Here is a 19,262-nt window from a genome sequence, read left to right as displayed (position 1 = left end):
ATAACTAATTACTGTGAAGAAACAGTATCACACAGTGGAAAAGGTAAGTAACTTATATTTAAACTATATGACTGAATATTAGCATAGTATTCGTTACACGATAAACTAGAAATATTAAAAATAATTAACACGGTAGTACTTTGTGCGAATCTGTTTGGGTAGGTTACACTCATCACATATTATACCGCCAAACAGTAATACTTAATAATGTCTTAAAGATTGTATACCGGTTAAAAGGTTGAAAAATCCAGAGTTGCAAGGATTTGTTAATATTTTCTACAGTGACAATGTCTATGAGCAAGGCTAACCACTCATCATAAGGAGGCCAATTTGGCCTTGGAGTTCATAACAAGTTTCATCAAATTTGGTTTAGTAGTTTGACCGTGTCAATAAGAGACAGGGTTACTTTCGCATTTAAAGTGTTAGTATAAATTAAATTGATCAATCAATATATAATTCTAAAATATTTTCCAATATACAACCAGCTTTAAATAAAGCATAGTTTTTTTGCTGCCAAAAAAGTTTATGGTCGAAATCATAGCGGCAGATGTTAATGATTCTATTATTTATGATCGAACCTTGTATTATCCTTTTTCTTTTTTACTTACCTACCGGTAAGTGGGCGCGTCGACAGATTAGTCACTCGTGTAGTTTTCGTTTCGGTTTAAAATATATAAACAAATATTATTATGGATTAATAATATTACGAGGGGATAGAAAACATGGATTATTTTTTTGGCGTTTTATTTTCTAATAAACGGCTTAAGACGTACATTTTAAAGAGCGAACAAATGCTGTGAACTTAAATTTTTTTTAAATGTCTTCAAAATTATATCCGTAGCATTATGGATAACAGTAAAAATTACTTTAAAAAATTCACGATAATTTTCTTTTTTAAATATTAATAACTTTTATTAGTGCCTGTGGCTTGGAACATTTTTGAATAGCACGGTCCATTTAAATTCATGCTAAAAAAAAAACGAGCCTACGATGTTGTCGATAACGTTCTAATTTTAAAAAATAGTAGCTTTGAATATTTTCCTAATATCTGGTAGAGATCTCTCTCAAGAGCCGAAGAAGATTGATTTTGTCACATTGGAAGTAGAGCACGTACGGAAGTCCAAGACAATGAATCGCTATACAAAATATCGTTTAGTTCAAACGTTTGACTGACTAGTAGATGTATTGGTTTACATACAGACGCAACTACGACTATGTACTTAAACTAAAAGAAATCATACATTATCAATAAACACGTGCAAACCATATAAAACTTAATATTTCCGTAAATTATACCATTTACAGATAATTATACGTGTAGTACACAAATAACTGTAATACGTACATTATTATTAAACAAATATATCTTTGGAATTCATTATATAAAACCCAATCACAGTAACTGTTTGTAAATAATGACATAACATGAATGTTTAATCACTATGCAAAATTAACACTAAAATCTACATTTTTTTTAACTGTCAGAATGATTCGTCGATGATTTGTAAATAAATTCCAAATTTAAAAAGATATAACTTTTTAAAACATTTTTATATGGCGGCCATTTTGAAAAAATGACAACCATATTTAATATAGTAAATTGTATTATCGACACCACGTATCATACAACGTAAATATAAAAAAAAATCCTGTTTTAAATTACTTTTAATTGAATGGAAATATTTAAAGTTCATTTCGTATGCTAGATCATGTCATCTAACTTAAAGTGTGAACGAAATTTCAGCACAAACTAATGTGGAACTAGTCTGAACTTCATAAACAACAACAAATATCTGAATTTTTACACACACCTACAAAAAAGCATATTTAAAAAAAAACGCAAATTACAACGACGGTAATAGTATTTGCTAAGTAAATAATTAATTAACATAATAAGAGATCATATCTTTCATTGCTTAGTTTCAAATGATTTATGTTTACCCAATAAGGTATAAGCGATGTCATTATTATACTAAGAGGCACAAATAAGTTATAAATCACAGCAATAGCCGCTTTATCTGTATCGATGCATTTTTAATCTGTGCACGTAAATGTCAAAGTGCAGGCTTTATTGAGCGTTGTGTTTATGGTTTCTTTTTTATTACAAGTTCTTCCAGCGGCTTTGTTCGCAAGCCTGCCCTTTAGGTATGAATAAAAAAAAACCCACACGACATATGAATAATCCAATAAACAGGCTGTATATTCTACAATCATAGCGTAATATTTAACACATAAATTATTTTTATAGATGTAAAATTGAAGGAAAACGTTAAGCTCGCAATACATCACACAATAGTATCATCGGAATTCTTGGTATATTTTATGGTACGATTAAAGCATCTTAGGCCACCTTCAGACAGCCGAAGGCGCCAGCCATCATTCAGAGGTGTCCGTATACTAATTATATGGTACACAACGCACGTATATTTTGATACCAAACAATCGAAAAAAGACCCTAATAATAATAAATTCAAAGATGATTTTCAATTGATTGTTGTCTAGAAAAAAATCTCTGGAAATTGGCGTAAAAACGAAGTTAATTACGATATGATTGGGGGTTTCTTGACAAAACTAACAAGGTAGATAATTATACTTATAAATAATGATATGTCGTTAGGCAGCTGTCGATGTTTCCGTCTGTTTGTTTATTGCCACCATTTTCAACTTCTAATGTAATTCCCAAACATCTAATTTGTTTTTTTGGTTTTTATAATTGTAAAAAGGTATTAATTTGTAAGCATATGGCTGTAATTATTCGAACAAACCCCTTGTTGTTTATGGTATATAGTCTATGTGAATATTAATTATGTTTATATCAACAAATAAATTAAAGTCTTATGATAATTTATTACATACTGACGTTGTTTTTGTTGTTTAAATAAAAAAATCGAATAAAATTTTTAATTATTCTTCTAAATCTACATCGGAGTCACAAATAAAAAAAAAATTATGGAATGAAAGTTTTAAATGTGACGTATTTTCAATGAAAGAACGGATAAATCGATGACCTAGTAGGGTTTCAACAGTCATTATATTCAAATGTTATTAGTGTCACTAGTTAGTAAAATATAGACGCACAGTAAATATATTTAATCGAAGTTAATTTGATACTTTTGAAAATAAAACTGAGCTAATGCGGTATCCGTTAGATCTTAATAACCACTAACGAATGTTCGGGTCACTGATCAAATCAGTCAAGTGACAGTTCTGATCAGACTTGCAGTTTTCATTCGATTCTATGTCTCGTGAGAAAACCTCATGGTCCAACTGATACTGGATCGTTTTGGAATCTACTCCAAACCCTCTAGTCAATAAGTACGAGAGGAGATCGTTGTCCAGCAGACGTTTAAGGGATATTACTAAAAATTTACTCGATTTTTTGTATTTTATATTCGCATATATTTAAAATACTTATTTTATTATTTATTTGAAATTTTTTCGCAATATTATATTTCAAATGCTATTAAATAAAAATATATATACAAATCATGTCTGCGTGGAATCGTAGCGGTACCGCTAGCAGCATTTCACCGTTGGATTGTCACTACGATTCTCCGGTCGAAATGACCTTCCTATCATCAGTAGAGGTAATAAAAGGGGTGTAATATTAGAGAAATGTATTCTAGACTGTTTTAACTGCAAACAAATAAACCCACTAATAATTTGGAATTAGATATCAATATAATTACTTCTAAAAGACTCGACTTACAAGGAAATTACGTCAAACAAACCACATAGTTTTCTTTATTTTTAAATTGATATAAAACCTTTTTTAATTGTTTTTTTTATTACAAAAAATATTGATGCAAATGTCCTAATGTAAAGTGCCTGATCTTGTCAAAAATAAATATCTGCAATCACTTTTGTATCTATAAGCCTCATATCGTATTTAATCCGATCGATACCGGCCAATCAATTACCTCCCCATGACCCATGGGAGGCGCGTTTGATGTCGTATCTTAAAGGGATGCCCCGATTTCTCTACACATTGATCAAACGAGTTACTTATAGAAGCTGACATGTTTTTAAAAAACTCCCTTATATAAATAGGTAGGACTTGGTACAAGGCTATCTGGATAGAAAACCAGGTGGTAACCTAGTGGTACCTACTATCACTAATGGGGTACATCTTTTATTACTAAAATCAGTAATAATGATTTGTATTGTTTGGGTGAGTTATTAAGAATGAGTACGATAACAGGCGCAAGACACATAACATCTTAGTTCCACTCGTTGGCGCCTGGGTAGGTACCACCCTCGTCAGATATACCGTCAAACAACAATACTTAGCATGATCGTTTTCCGCTTTTGAAGGGTGAGCCAGTGTAACTACAGGCACGAGTGTTTAAAATCTTAATTCTCAAAGTTGGTGGAGCATTGACGATATAACGGTTAATATATTTTTCAGTTCAACTACCAATATCTTACAAAAAACCTATCAATGATGAATCACTAAAATATGACAGCTAATCTCACAGAATTCCTATGACATAAAGACCTAATTATTCTTCTCGAGTATTACATAATCGATTAAAAAAATCAACTTGTTACAATGATTAGACATTAAATATCTCGGAGCGGTTACCGTAACAGCTCGGAAATGCTGTCACTGCATACTTACAGTTGCTAGTTATGTTTGGAAGAAAAGCTGAGATTCCATTCCGTTGACACGGTAGATGGCGCGGTATTTCTGGAACGGGCGGTACATCCATATAGAAAATTGTTCGAGCGATGTATCTCGACAACGATCCAGTATCTAGACCAACGTTTCTTTTACAACTCTATTTCCTTTTTAAATGTTTAATTGTACTTAATTGTATATCAATTCTGTACGGAAGATGTCGGAAGGTGTGTATGTTGATAAAGGTATGGTTAGTTAAACATTGCTAGTTTTTCATAAGTCAAGCTAATATATTTTAGAATATAATGAAATAGTAAATAATATATTTTAAGCTGTCTCCTGTAAAATATCTCTTCACTTTCGTCTCCAGGTAATAAGGCTCTAGTTTCCGAGAAAAAATATTGGTTCATTTTGTCGAAAAAAGTAATTAGGTCTGAACTTTCCTGACGTGTCGATTTACCGTCTCATCAGAACAGAGGGAGATCGAGAATAAACCTGCGTTTGCGCAACCACTTGTAAGCTATATCTTGCAATTGACGCCTATGAGAATGAGTTAGGAGATTAACTACACTTGTAATCGTCAGCGTAGATTATTTAACAGAGATATCATCAGTGAGCCACTTCAGTTTTCTCGTGTGAAGCGACATAATACAATAATCACATAATGCATTTCAGAAAATTGCTAATTTCTTTTTAATGTATTCAGTGTAAACGAAGAAACTTAATGAAGACAAGGACATATTTTTCATAGTTTTAAACAGCTCAACTCCCGCGGTGGTCCCATTAATGTGTATATTTTAATTAAAGCTATAATTAATTTACTTACTGGGCGACGATTCTAGCAGCAGCTGTTCAATGAATTTCACTAAACTTAAGCTGACTTCGTGTTTCATATGTCTGTATTAAAGATCACTTACGTATGTAAATCAACAATTTATAAAATTTTGAAAGAATGTATTCAAAAGTATTTATTATTTAAACAACTTTTTTTGGAACGGACCTTACCTTATTTCCATAAAAGGGAATTGACATACAGCCAATAAAAGTTTATTACTCACTCGTGATATGTTAATAACCGAATTACGTTGACACGCAATTTTAATCCCTATATCTTGTAACCACTAAAAATCTTTGATTATTTATGTCTATGCGGTCAGAGCTCAATACGCGTCCAAAAAAATTGTGGTCACCCATAGGTCACTAAGTTCACGCAACTAGTACAGTAGTATACCAAGATATTAAATTTATCTCGTTTGTTTTAGTTCTTTTGTTGTGCGATATATATAAATAATCAAAGGCTACAATTATAAATATTATGTGAGTTTTGCGTTCAATTTCGAGCTGATAAAGATAGTTCTACAGGTCTAAAACTAAAGTCGGGAACACATCGTGTAGGTTACTGAAAGTTAAACTAGTATTAAAACTATTCTATAAAACCTCATGTTATACATACTGTCTTACAAAAACAATTGCGAAATATTTTCAACAATTAATGTTCCACGAAGTAAAGATTATTTACTATCTTAGGATAGTGCAAATCCTATTCCGAGAACTAGTAAAAAGTTGTTCGAGTACGTTATTCAACTATGGCGGGCGCAATATTTTTTTTTTCAATGTACAAGTTCTTGCTCATATTTGATTCCAAGGTATTTTTACCGCGTCTTTAATGTCATTGTGATGCTATTTAACGAACTCTATTAAGTTAATGTTCTTAATTGCTTAGGTGATAACAGTTTTTTTGCTTTGAAATGAATATAGAAACTTTTTTGTAATTAACTCGTTTGTCATCTCAAGTATTGGCGTTATTTTTTTAATTAAATTTCTAATGAACGCAACAGTTTTATTTGTAAATCCAATTTGAAGGAACTTTACAATACTTTTCATTATAAAACATAAAGTTAGGATAATCGGTAGTATAACATACCTATAATATATCATTCAAAAAATAATAACAATTAAAACACTTTTATAATATTTCCTTGTTGGCATGAAAGTTGAGTTGTATTACAATATAACACTAAATAAAATTAAAAAAAAAATCTGTTCTATTTTATTTGTCAAAAAAGTTTTGTATTGTTTCTCTTATAAATAACCGTTATTTATCTGTGTGACGTTGAATAAATCTATTTATGGCATTCATTCGATTGTTTGCATTCAGTGATGGAATGGAAAATACAAGAATGAGCGGTAATTAAAACGAATGTTTCCTATGAGTAGTTCCACCTATATGATCACAGTATAATTTTATTTGCTATGAATTCATAGCATATAATTTTGTGTCTTGCAATCTGTGATGTCTGCGTGAGACCGTCCATTATGTATAATAATTATTCGTCTAAGCTATTATTTAATTTCGAATTAACTGTTCTTATAACTGATCTATTGTGATTTCGAATTAAATTCGTCGGTTCAGTTCATCAGTAGCTTGTAGTAACTGGCTTTGGGTCAAGTAAGGTAACAGCCTGCTAGTGTCTCAGTGCCGGGCACAATACCGAAGGTTTTTTTACACTACACAGTATATACAATGGTTAGATAAATACTTGGTAGAATTTCATTTGACATATGCAAACTTCCTCACGAGAAAAGTGCTTAAAGCAGGCGATTAAGCTTTCTTGCCTGGGTTTGCTCGCGCTATCCTCGTTTAGGATTCGGCTACTCTAGCCTCTAGGCTAACTCGGTTCTTATTTTCACGAATATAAGAATAATCTCGTGTGATAGTACGTAGAGCCTTAGAGACTACGTATTATTTCGTAGTCTTGTCGTGTTCCTCCAGCGTGGTTGGTCACAATGTAGATATCAATTAAGTTAGCAAAGTATGGATTATTTATTCCTTATCAAATTCCCGAGGATAGACGTACAGATTAATACAGTCAATAGCATTATTTATAAACTTCTATTATTCTTATAAAAAAAGTAAACTTAACGATATGTTAAAGGTACGTGTTACGCAGTTGCCTTAAAATAGAATCTTAAAAGAATAGACGAAGTTGTTCACAAAATATGAAACGTTGCCTGTTCTAACTTTCGATCTCCTGGCCTGCCAACCGGTTCGACGATTAAACTAGTAGAGACACATCAAACATTTATTAATAGAGACAGCTTAACAGCTATACCGCGGCTGTATCTTGAATGAAGGTATAAAACTATAAAAAGCCTTTTACCGGGGCCGCTTAAAGCATCATCTCTCAAGTATAAAATCACCGGCACATTATTATAACAGATCCACGAGGACCCCTAACACGGAACTCTTTGTACTTTAAGAGGGATCAGTATAATTGGTCTACGATAGTTTGATGTTACTCCTAATTGCGGATGGCGGCGCCACCGTCTTTATGAATTCCTGTTCCACATTTAAATGCGTTTTAATGCATTGAAAATTGGAAGCGTAAAACGCTTTATGCAAAAATTGTTCGGCCTCTGTCAGCAGATTGTCTATGTTCTATAATTGTACTCGAGAGTAAGTTTGTTTTAATAGTTTAAAGACTTTTGTTGCGACTCTTAGCCCCTTTTTTTCCCAGTATTAATACAAAGTAGAAAGGGTATTAAGTACGTCGCTTTGTAAGTGTAATTTAAATGAAATGTGAACATTTGTTTTTAACTGATTTCAAAGTGGAAATCCGTTTCCGACACTTGTGGGCACGAATGTATTTCTAGTCCTCAAACAGATGTATATCTGTGCTTTAGAACTGAAACGCGTAAATGTATTATTATGAAATGTTTACACTTACGTCTCTTACGAACTGGGACATCGTCAATTTTTTCAACAATAATCTACATCGATGTATTGATAATAACAATTATTTGAATTTCTAAGTTTATTTAATAAATTAAATACGAGTTAACTAAATATTACAGACACTGTTTTTGTGTTATGGAATGGTTAAAACAATACATAGGCACAATCACAGCGATCACGGGTCTTTGCTGTTTGGTTTAAAAGAACTTTATTGTATACACTAAAACTTCCCTGAAAAACATATGCATTGAATAAGGAAAATCCCATTCAAATCAGATGAGAACTTTTTGAGAAAATCGCGGACATACAAACATACATAAACACGGGTCGAAAGGAGAACCTCCTTTTTTAAAGTCGGTTAAAATTCTAGAAGTACTATACTACTATAGCACTAACCTATACCAGTATTTTACCTATCAATGTAAAACCTGCCGTCGAAAACAAAACCAAAGATAATTACGAGAACAACGTAATAAATAACTTATTAGGAACTTAATTTTATATTATACGTAGCAATTTCCTTGCGCGTTTTGGTAACCAAAACGCAATTTACTTAATACAAAGGTACGTACGTTTCATTCCTCTCGTTCGAAGATGCTCGTCACTAATTAACTAATCGATTGTGTTGCAAACTATGAACTATTGTTTAAACATTAGTCGGATAACAATCAAAATACAAAATATATTTTCAAGGAGGCTCCTAAAAGCACATTTGACAAGATTAAATTATATTTAAAGTTAGCGGACTATCGAGAAGAAACGGAAAGAAAGAAAGAGTCTTTCCTGAAAATTTAATTACATGGCTTTATAAATTCCTTTCATAAATCCTAAAATAAGGTTCAGCTTGGCACTCAAATAGCAAAATCAAAAAAACTACGTCCAAAATAAAAAAACTAAATAAATATTTAATCACCTAAGTATAAAATTAAAAACATTGTATACCGATTAAAAAGAACTAATAAAAATGTTAACTCTAACGAATATATATATATTTAAAACAAAAACCATAAATTGAAAACTAAAAGGATATAAAAAAATAATTCACTGCTGTCGGCATATCAATTTCATGCCGCAAAGGCTGTTTGCTCAGCGTGTTTGCCTCCCGAGCAAACATTAACACTTCTGTTCTACTAAAAGGCTCGCTTCACACGAATTCAGAATTTCATTTGTCATACTGAAATGCATTCCTCTTTTAAAAAGCAAACAGAGAGATTATCACTCATTAACGTTATCATTGTATTGAATACCTATTTTAAAACCTCATTGGTCGAGATTAGTACAGTTAGTATCAGCATTTAATTATTTAATAGTTTTGTTTTACAAAACTTAGTATTGTTTATTTTCTAAATGGAAAAATAAATGAGTTATTACAGGCATACGGGACATTGCATCTTAGTTCCGATCACTGGTGATGAATTTGTATAGGCGATGATGATCACTTAACTCTCTCGATCCATTTATCAATTTGTCAAAATATTTGAATTAAAAAAGTAATCAAACGATATAAAATACATGAAATTTGTCTATGATATTGAAAGAAATTGTCTAATTCCCTTGACAAGTCTATGAGCAGAGGTGACATTGACTTGTTATTCTCATTTATACAATATTTCAAGAAATCTATCGATTATTGAAATGATCTTATGTTTATTTACAAATTTATTATATACACTCAAAATATAATCGTTGCAAAATAAGGTCAATAGTACAACAACATACTAAAACCCAGCTAAATAAATAATTAAAAGCGATTGAATTTCCTTGGTGTGTGTCACCTGTATCAATTTAGAAAAGTAAAAAACGGGGTTCGAATCAGCGTATAGTTGTTTAGTTTATTTAAAATTTAATCTTAAAAATATACATACAGTCAAAACATTTATTTTTTTCTCGCAAACTTTTTGGAATTAAATTAAATTAATTATTTTCTTTAGGAAGGTTAAATATGAATTATCAGTTGATATGGTCTTGCACCCTTGAAAATTTTAAAAACCCACACCTTACAACACAGTTGCGCCAACTACCATAGCTAAGCTTTTATTTCTTTTTTACTTATAGTACGACTAACCCCATTATAATATTTATTTAAAAAAAAAAGAAATGTATTTATGCCCCAAATTAGTTAAGGAATTACTAATATTCTTATTACCCCTCCTTTTAAGCTTATCACTGTGTTAGAAGTGGGGACGACAATAGCCAATGTTAGTGTTTAGCCGTAGAGAAAGAAGATTCGCGTACGGAAGTTCAGTGGAACCATTATGATGAGAAGTTTAAATTTCGAACCAAACGCTTTATTACCCTTCATAGTCAACAAACAAGCGGCAACGATATTTCCAGAAATATCGACTACAATTTAAGTTATTATTCCGTGAAATAATTATAACATTCCAGCAAAGCTAACAGCTATTAGTTAGTTCGGTAACGATTAATGACAAATTCATTTAACACTTGAACATTTCAAATTCGGTCGTGAATAATATCGGTCTGACTTATAAATGTTTGTGCGACGCGTTTAGTTGAAGATTTTTCTCGCTCTTTCATCATTGTTTCGACATTTGAAAGAAGAAGACACAGAATTTTAAGTGATCCTTACATTTATATTTATTTAAGCCGTTTGATATGGATAATGGATCCCTTTTACGTAAAAGTATTCTCCATCTATTGACATTACCAGCACTACATCTTACATAGCAACTAACTATAATGTGAGATGGAAGACAAACGCTTATTCCATTACAACTATAAAAAAAAATTAAAATATCGTGTCAATACTATTTGAAAAGTGTAATTACTCCTTGATATATTACATACTATATTATTGAAATTTTAAGGGAGATTAAGATATAATTAACATCCTATAGTACCATTGTCTATACGCGAAACATAATATACTATCAGTAAATCGCACCTTTGCCATATTTCTATATAAAAAAAAACGATTAATTCCTAAAAATATTCCTGTATACTCAAGAGTGTTGGTAATGTGTGTAGTTTGCGTGTGTGTGTAGTTTATGGATGAAAGAATGAGAGATGGATTTTAAGGAGGTGACTGGTGAGATGAATGGAAGAGGAACGGCGTCCACAGATAAATGGAAACAAAATTATATAGTACACGAATGCTTTCTCCATTTGGATATCGTGACTCATTTCTTCCCGCTCTCATCATCGACTCCAATACACTCTTGTAATTTTTTTTGTTTTTTATTGTAGTTCATAGTTTCAGATAGATATTTCCCAATGCTGTCTTAAAATGCTGGGTCGATGTCATATGTTCAATAGAATATCTATTTGCCTAACAGATTCGATCGACATTTTCAGGCGAGAAATTCTAGTAGCAACTTGAAATTTGGAATTTAAATTCAAAGTTGCTAGTATTAACACTCCGGTGCAACGAAATACACGTGAAGCAGTTTGTCCTCCACGTGAACTCTCTCTGGCCCTTTTGGACTTTCGTGTCATTGAATTATGAGAATGAGGAAATAGAAATGGCAAGTGTTTTTGTGCCTACCTTAGCTCTAATATAGTTGGCTAATCTTCGTTGGAAATCCGCCTAATTTTCTACCTAACCAAAATTGGTTAGGCGTTATAATTATAATTTAAAACAGTTAAAGATAATAAAATACAGAAATCTAGTTGATTGTAGATAAATTCACAACCGCCCTATTCTCTACTCTTAAATGACAAATCGCCATTAGATGTAATTAGTCCAGACCCGCTTATCGTGTAATTGCACAATTCAAATATAAATAATTTACAAATACAACGCCTTCTATATTATTTAATCTTTACAACTGAAGATATCGATAAATGTAATATCGGTAGCCGTTTTAATATCGCCATGACAGATTTACGTCATCGTCAATTGATTTATTTATCTGTGGTATTCAAATACGCCTGCAAGCAGGTTGTATACGTCCGAGTAAGATATATCATAATACTGACTTAAGATATCGGATGTCGATGTGATGTTTAAAAAAGAGGTTTTAATGGTCGCTCTATCTCTATTTGCTCTCACGTATTACGTTGAGTATCGGTGACTACTTGAAGCTTCCTGTTGTCCGTCGCTTCGGATTATCTATCGGTATTTACGTAAAACAATGGCCTATAGATATAAGCTCATACATAATAATAGACTTTTATATTTATTTAGCAATTTTAAGTACTATGGTACTAGTAGGTATACCTAATATATATTAGTAAAAAAAAAATAGGTGTAAGTAGAACTTGTCCAGTAGGTGTACCTATTGAGGTTATGCAAATAATAGGTATTTGATTTTCCATCCAGTAAAGCTTTCACAGCCAAATCAAACCTCAACTTCTCGATAATTATTTAAATATTTGCAGAAAATATTGTTTTATAATAATATTGCAAGTGAAACAAAGACGAAATTGTGTAAAATGTATTTTCACTTATATCAAATTAATAACTCACCAGTAAAGACAAAAAACCAACATTGAAAGCCTTTATTTCAGGCATTGATATCTCTTTTACAGGAAATAAGCTCTTTAAACTTAACCTTTACATAAATTCCATCCTCTCAAATCACACCGACCCACTGACAGTGACAGTGGCATCACATAGATAAGGCGGCAAACTCAGAACAGATAATTAAGAAAAGCGACGCTATAATGTGTAGTGATATTCTTTACATGTTAAAAGTAACCTCCTGTACATGTCCTCCTGGGTGAGTGCCTAATCTTAAGGTTTGCACATTATTTCACACCGCTCCAATATAGGTTGGTGGATTAGACCACAGATGTCATAATTTCATCCCACGTCTTACTATGTTATTTCCGGTTCAAAGTTCAGCTGATTATTGTACGTACTTTATAAAATGAATGATATATATGAACCTCTCACTCAATTCCACCTTAGGATTGAAATGAACCCCTCGACAGTCCTTGTGGTTACAAGGAACGTTTACGAAAAACCTAAATTACTCGTTGTTGAAATATATTGAATAAACATAATCTGATGGAGTTTCTTTCGTCGATTCTTCTCCAATCTGGCAGACACTGCTAAAGACGAGTCAGATTTCCATAAGTAGATACTTTATGGAAATGCCTACTGCCATTTTTAATTTGATATAATTATTAAGATCATTAATTGAAATCCATTCAAGAAAAAATACTTTATTGATAGTCTTTGTTCATAGCCTAGTATTGATATACAATGGGCAAACATTTAAACAAACAAATATTTTCAATAAAAAAAAAAATTCAATATAGGTAGTATAAAATATTAAAATTGAAATAATAAAGTAATCACCATAAACTATTTTTTAAAGCTTGCAACTCCTGGTAATTAAAAAAAATAAAAATGGCGCCGTCGTAAATCTGAGTGACAGATGTAAAACGTAATATGATTTATTGTAATGCGTCCGCCATATTGGCGCATGTGAATCGTTAATACGAAGATATCGATACTCACCTGAGCAATTATGTTCCGTACACGTTCTTACAAAAGTGTTCTTCAAAAGATATAATCAATAAACATGAGAAATGAGATTACCTAACTACTGAATTTCTTTCCGGTTCTACATTTCGAACCGGTGGTAGCTTTTACAGTTTAAACGTGTACCTGCAACATGACAACTTTAAAGTATTTAAATGATTCTAATTAAATACAGAATTTTAAGTTTTATTTCTGCGTAGGTATATCTTTAAATTAATAGCAATAAGTATTGAAATAAATCTATAGAATATCTGAAGCAAATAGCACTTGATTCTTATATATTATCGTACAGATAGAATGAATAGGACATAAGAGGTAAGATAATACCGGATTGTGCGATGTGCGCGACAGTACGGCGACCGCGGCACCTGTGTCGGCGCACATGAAAGCGGCGTCGCTTTGTGCGCAGGCGCTGCCGGCAAATATTTATTTTAATTTAGTGCCCGCCCGATCGCTCGTTAATCGCTAATGGATTTGCTCCCGCGTCCACGCACCTCGAGCATCGCGAAACGATTGTTTTAAATTTAGAATTCGCTTTCGATTAAACCCTGATTGTAAACATTCTTTTTTTGAATCAATTAGCTATGGTTTTTAAGAGCTCAGATTATAAAGATATACGGTGGATAGATTGAAAAAAACGTTGATTGAATTTATCGTGTTAAGTCCGATCGTGTGGTGGGTGATTAATGATTTTGTATTTTGTGGAATAAGTAATAATGGATTTAAATTACTTACTATTATATGCTATTAAATACTATATGAAAAATTTAATATGTTTTGGAAGTTAGATTCACTGTAATTATAGTTAATTATACACATATATTTTATATGATAAACAAATATTTAATAGCATACGCTAGTACATAAATTTCAGGAAATATAAGACCTCATTATTTATGACTGATCATTTATTCCTGTTCCGCAGCACGTCGGTTCGTGTTTGCCCCAATGTTTGTCCAAGCTTTTTGTAGTAAAAAGGGCATTAGTGAACCCTTTTGTTTGCACGGTTAAGACGGTTTGCGTGTCAACAAAGAGCACAAATATTGATACATCGGCGGCTTCTATGGCTAACGTAATCTGGTTTGAAAAAAACATTCAATTTCATTCCTTCGCAGCTAAATGAAGTAGGTTAAGGGATCGACTTCCATGGGAAGCTTTAACGACGCGTTTAATGTTTTTTTTTATTTACCGGCCAGAGATCGTTTGAGGTTTTAATTGTTTTGCTTTAAATTGTTAAAATCTTACTACTAAAATTTTATTGTTTACCTAGATGTCTTATTTAAAAGGTACTATTAAACATTAACGTTTAAGATTATGATAATATTGTATCATAGGTATAAATCCTTCCACTTCTTGAATTTAAAATTAAAAAATACATATATAAGTATGTTTAAATATAACTAGATGAATTACATGATACTTATCTATTTAATAAATACTCGACATAATTTATTTAAGTAGGTGATTGTTAGACTGTACCTATCACAATTCAAATATATGTTTATCTCGAAGATTGAACTCCCTTATTGAATGCGTTCGGTTCATTCACAAACATTCAGAGACCCGAAGACGGAACACCGGAATAAAATCGTTATTTGAATTCAGTCGATACTGCACAAGTGCGACTTTGCCGAAATCCCGTCTTTACTTCCAACGAATTCCGAACATTTGCAATAAAAAAGTTCTATAGACTCGAATCACGTCTCGATGCCGTTCTGCGAATTAAAATCACAAAAAGTTAAAGAGAGACGGCTGCGAGCTCCGCGAGAGGGAACGGGCGACGTAATATGCAACATCGCATCCACGCCCCTATAGGTATAAAATTCAAAATAAGATTTCAAAGGAAGTAAAAGGAAAAACAAACAGTCGCGGCGGGTTTCTCTAGTTCGTTAGAGCGAGACGGACGCAGGTCGGTCGACTCCGCCCGTATCGGTTAGTTAATATGACTTATGGCGCGTATGTTTACCGCGCGAATTAGCCATTTGGCGCGAACGTGTGGGGCGACGCCCGTCGGCGCTCGGAGCCGAGATGCGTTCTAAACGTGCAACTGCAATCGAATGCCATTAATTATAGATTTTTAGCATAAAACTCCCATTTATACCTTCAATCGTACATTGAACGGCTCCTTAAAACCCATAATTAGCTTTTTAAGTGTTAATTAAAATATGTGCATTGAAAACCTCATCAAAAAGACGTAAAGAAATTTTAATGGGATATCCCGGGGAAAAATTATAGACATAAAGGATTAAATAAAGTTAAAAGCGAGGGTTATCAAAAATGTTTGCCAGTAGCGCCATCTAGAGGCGAATAGCTAGCACGTCGAGGGGTTTTTGCGTAGGTATTTACGTCAACATAACAATGAAATTTCGGTTTTTATAAAAAAAAATATTTTGATGCATTTTTTTATTTAATTTATAATTAATATATTCGAAGTAATTATAGGCTTATGAATGAAGAGTCACTTTAAATAAAATCCGTAAAGCTACGCGTATTTTATCTATTGAAATATGTAGGTAACTAACCTAATTCAATATTTTTTTATAAATAGTCAAAGCCAAATATATAAATCGCCGTGCTTTATGTATATACAAATATAAACTTCTATGAATGATCGACAAATAGTTACGGATATGTAGGTTATTGAAATAATACCGCCTATTATTAATTTTTAAAACCATTGAATATTTATTGTATAAGTATCCGAATTAGTGCCCTTATGTACTCAGTTACTTTTTTTTAATAATTACACTGGATAAGTAACAAACGGCCACCAAATTGCTGTTTAACAACACGAAAAGAGATATACTTACTTAATTATATATAATATAAAAGAAAACGATATAGGTAATATAAATGATTTATTATTGAGAACAACTTTCATAACATAAGTTTATTGGATGTACGTAAAACGCCTTTGCCTTGTCATTCGTCATAAAAAAATATATTGAAAACAAAAAAAAACTTAGCTATAAAAAAATAATAAAAACGTACATTTGCCAATTGTCGATATTACCTAGATTTGTAATAAACTATAGTAATAATAAATCTATTTTACTAAAATTGACTAGGCTGTACATTATAATACCTATAGCCTGACTTTATCTTTAAGAAAGTATAGTCAAAAATGATTAGTAGTACACCCACCACACATATGAATTACGAAATCTGACAAAGAACGAAAACGCTTACACGTGCCTACATGGCCTTGTAATTAAAAAGAATTTTAATTGTGCGTTTAACACTCGATAGTCGATATCGAGTACAACGTCACGAATTGAAAATTATTTAACGCGCAATCCGTTTAACCTAATGTCTCTATTATTGTAAACGTCCAACTATTATTTTATTACCTGTGTCCGTATCGAAACAAAAGACGCGAGCCGACCTCTGGCGCCATCTATCGCTCGTTAGGGAAACCATACGCGTTAGAGAAGGGCCAAAAATTGTCGAATGTCGATAACTAAAAAGGTAACTAACTCTTTTACAGGATGCTTTGGAAAAATATTATAATTATTTCATATTAAACTTTTATTAATCATTCTATATAACTTATTTTAACATTTTTTATGTATCTATAAATAAAACAATGTAGGTTCAACTGTGACCAGGGCAAAAAAAAATTATGAATGTTATGTTGTCACAGTTTATAAAGAGCTTATGTGATTCTGCAAAGGATATACTTAGTACCTATATACGTCGGTTTGATTTTGCAATATTGAATCAATATTTAAATAAATGTATTTTCGTACCAATTTTGTTTATAAATAGAAACTATCCTTCCTTTCTTAATGTAGTTATTAAGAAAACTAAATAATAAATTCTACATAAAGAAATTCAAAACCTAATCGTTAATTGAGTTCCTTCGTGCACCGCTTAAGTGGTCCACCGCGGTCACTGTTATCAGTCGAGCGGGACTGTCGATTACTTTTAATCGACAAGTGAAATCATCGACAGACCACCGGGCATCCTTATTTACATATTAATTTGTTGTCCAGCCGTAAAATAAAGAAATTGGACGGAGAAATAAAAGTCTCGTAATGAAGGCAAGCTCACGATACAACTACTAATAATTTTATTTTAATGATATCGTTTTCGGAATGGTCTCGTCTCAGTGTACCGCTCCACTAGTTTACAATATACCTAATTTGATATGATTCTTAACGTTTAATTTCTTATAATTAATAAATTATGTTTGTTTTTGTTCGTATTCTATGGATTCACGTGCCATTTGTGCCTATATGGTTGCAAAAATATGCCTATCGGGCAAAGTATCGTATAAGTCGTATCGTAGGTATTAATTTTCTTAAATAATAAAGGCATTGGAACGTGTATCGATTAGTTCGATTAGAAGGTACCTACTTACCTCTCTATATTATTTATAAAAAAAAACACTATATTCTATGATGTAGGCGATTACAAGATATTTTGAATCGTTATTATACAAGTTTAATTTACGTTTAATTAGTATGGATTTTATTGAGCGCGAGAATAATTAAAAAAATAAATTCCCTCATTTGAAAACTTGCACCCGCAAAGTTGTGTTACGTTAAGTTCAAATGTTTCATATAAAATGTAGCAACGTGCAGCAAAATTCCACCCAAAATTATTAATATAGGTATTACTTATTATGGCATATAACAAAAAATACGCTACTTAGAAACCATAACGCTACAAACCATTGCTAACAAGCTTACCTAATTCAGCAAGTTAAATAAAACAGATCTTGTAACACTAGCACTTAAAAGAGAAAAAAAAACGGCCGAACCGAAACAGCCTTTCCCGCTAAACTGCTCGAAAACTGAGCGATGTTATTCTTTTAATTGTTTTATGAAAAAAAAACCTACGCGCAACTCAATCTTGCACATTAAATCTCGAGAACAGCGGAAGCCCGCCTCATCAAGTGATTTAATCGAATTAAAAGCAATTTCAACTAATACGAGCGGCGCTGGGGGAAGCAATTAGTCAATGAAATTTATTTGTTCCAATGCATTCGAGTTTCGGTCTCACGGTTTTGACTGAAACAGTTATCAGTACAACAGTTATTTCGTTTAAGATCTTAAGATGTTTACTCGAGCACTTTAGCTGAAAGTTGTAAAAAAAAAAAAACAAAATTCGAAGTTCAATTTCGTTAAATTAAAATGATTCAAGTACGATGTTCTGTAACTCGCTCATGGTACAGGATTCAGTAAATGTTAATCTACTGATTTTGAATGTAGAATATACCGAAATGAACTCGACAAGTCATAGCAGTTCAATCATTATCTCAAATGAAATCCATATTAAATAAATATACAAATGTTAGATTTATGTCTATTATGGATGATATAAATCAACGAATACGAATTCCACGCTTTTTTTAACACATCTATTTTATGTTCTTGTGTTGTAAGTGACCTTGTCCATCAACTAATTTAAAAAAAAAAACTGCCGCAAGTTTATTACAGGTATATATA

At 31.9% G+C, this 19,262-nt stretch overlaps 1 protein-coding gene across 8 annotated transcripts in view; it reads left to right on the top strand.

Annotated features, from left to right (window-relative positions):
• The window catches only part of LOC125071998 (T-box transcription factor TBX3-like), a 109,898-nt gene that overhangs the window by 77,629 nt on the left and 13,007 nt on the right, over positions 1 to 19,262 (top strand). The gene's annotated exons all lie outside the window — the stretch shown is intronic.

This window comes from Vanessa atalanta, chromosome 20 (assembly GCF_905147765.1).
Source record: "Vanessa atalanta chromosome 20, ilVanAtal1.2, whole genome shotgun sequence".
NCBI lineage: Eukaryota > Metazoa > Arthropoda > Insecta > Lepidoptera > Nymphalidae > Vanessa > Vanessa atalanta.
Note: the sequence above shows the minus strand (reverse complement) of the source record. Positions and strands in the feature narration are given on the sequence as shown.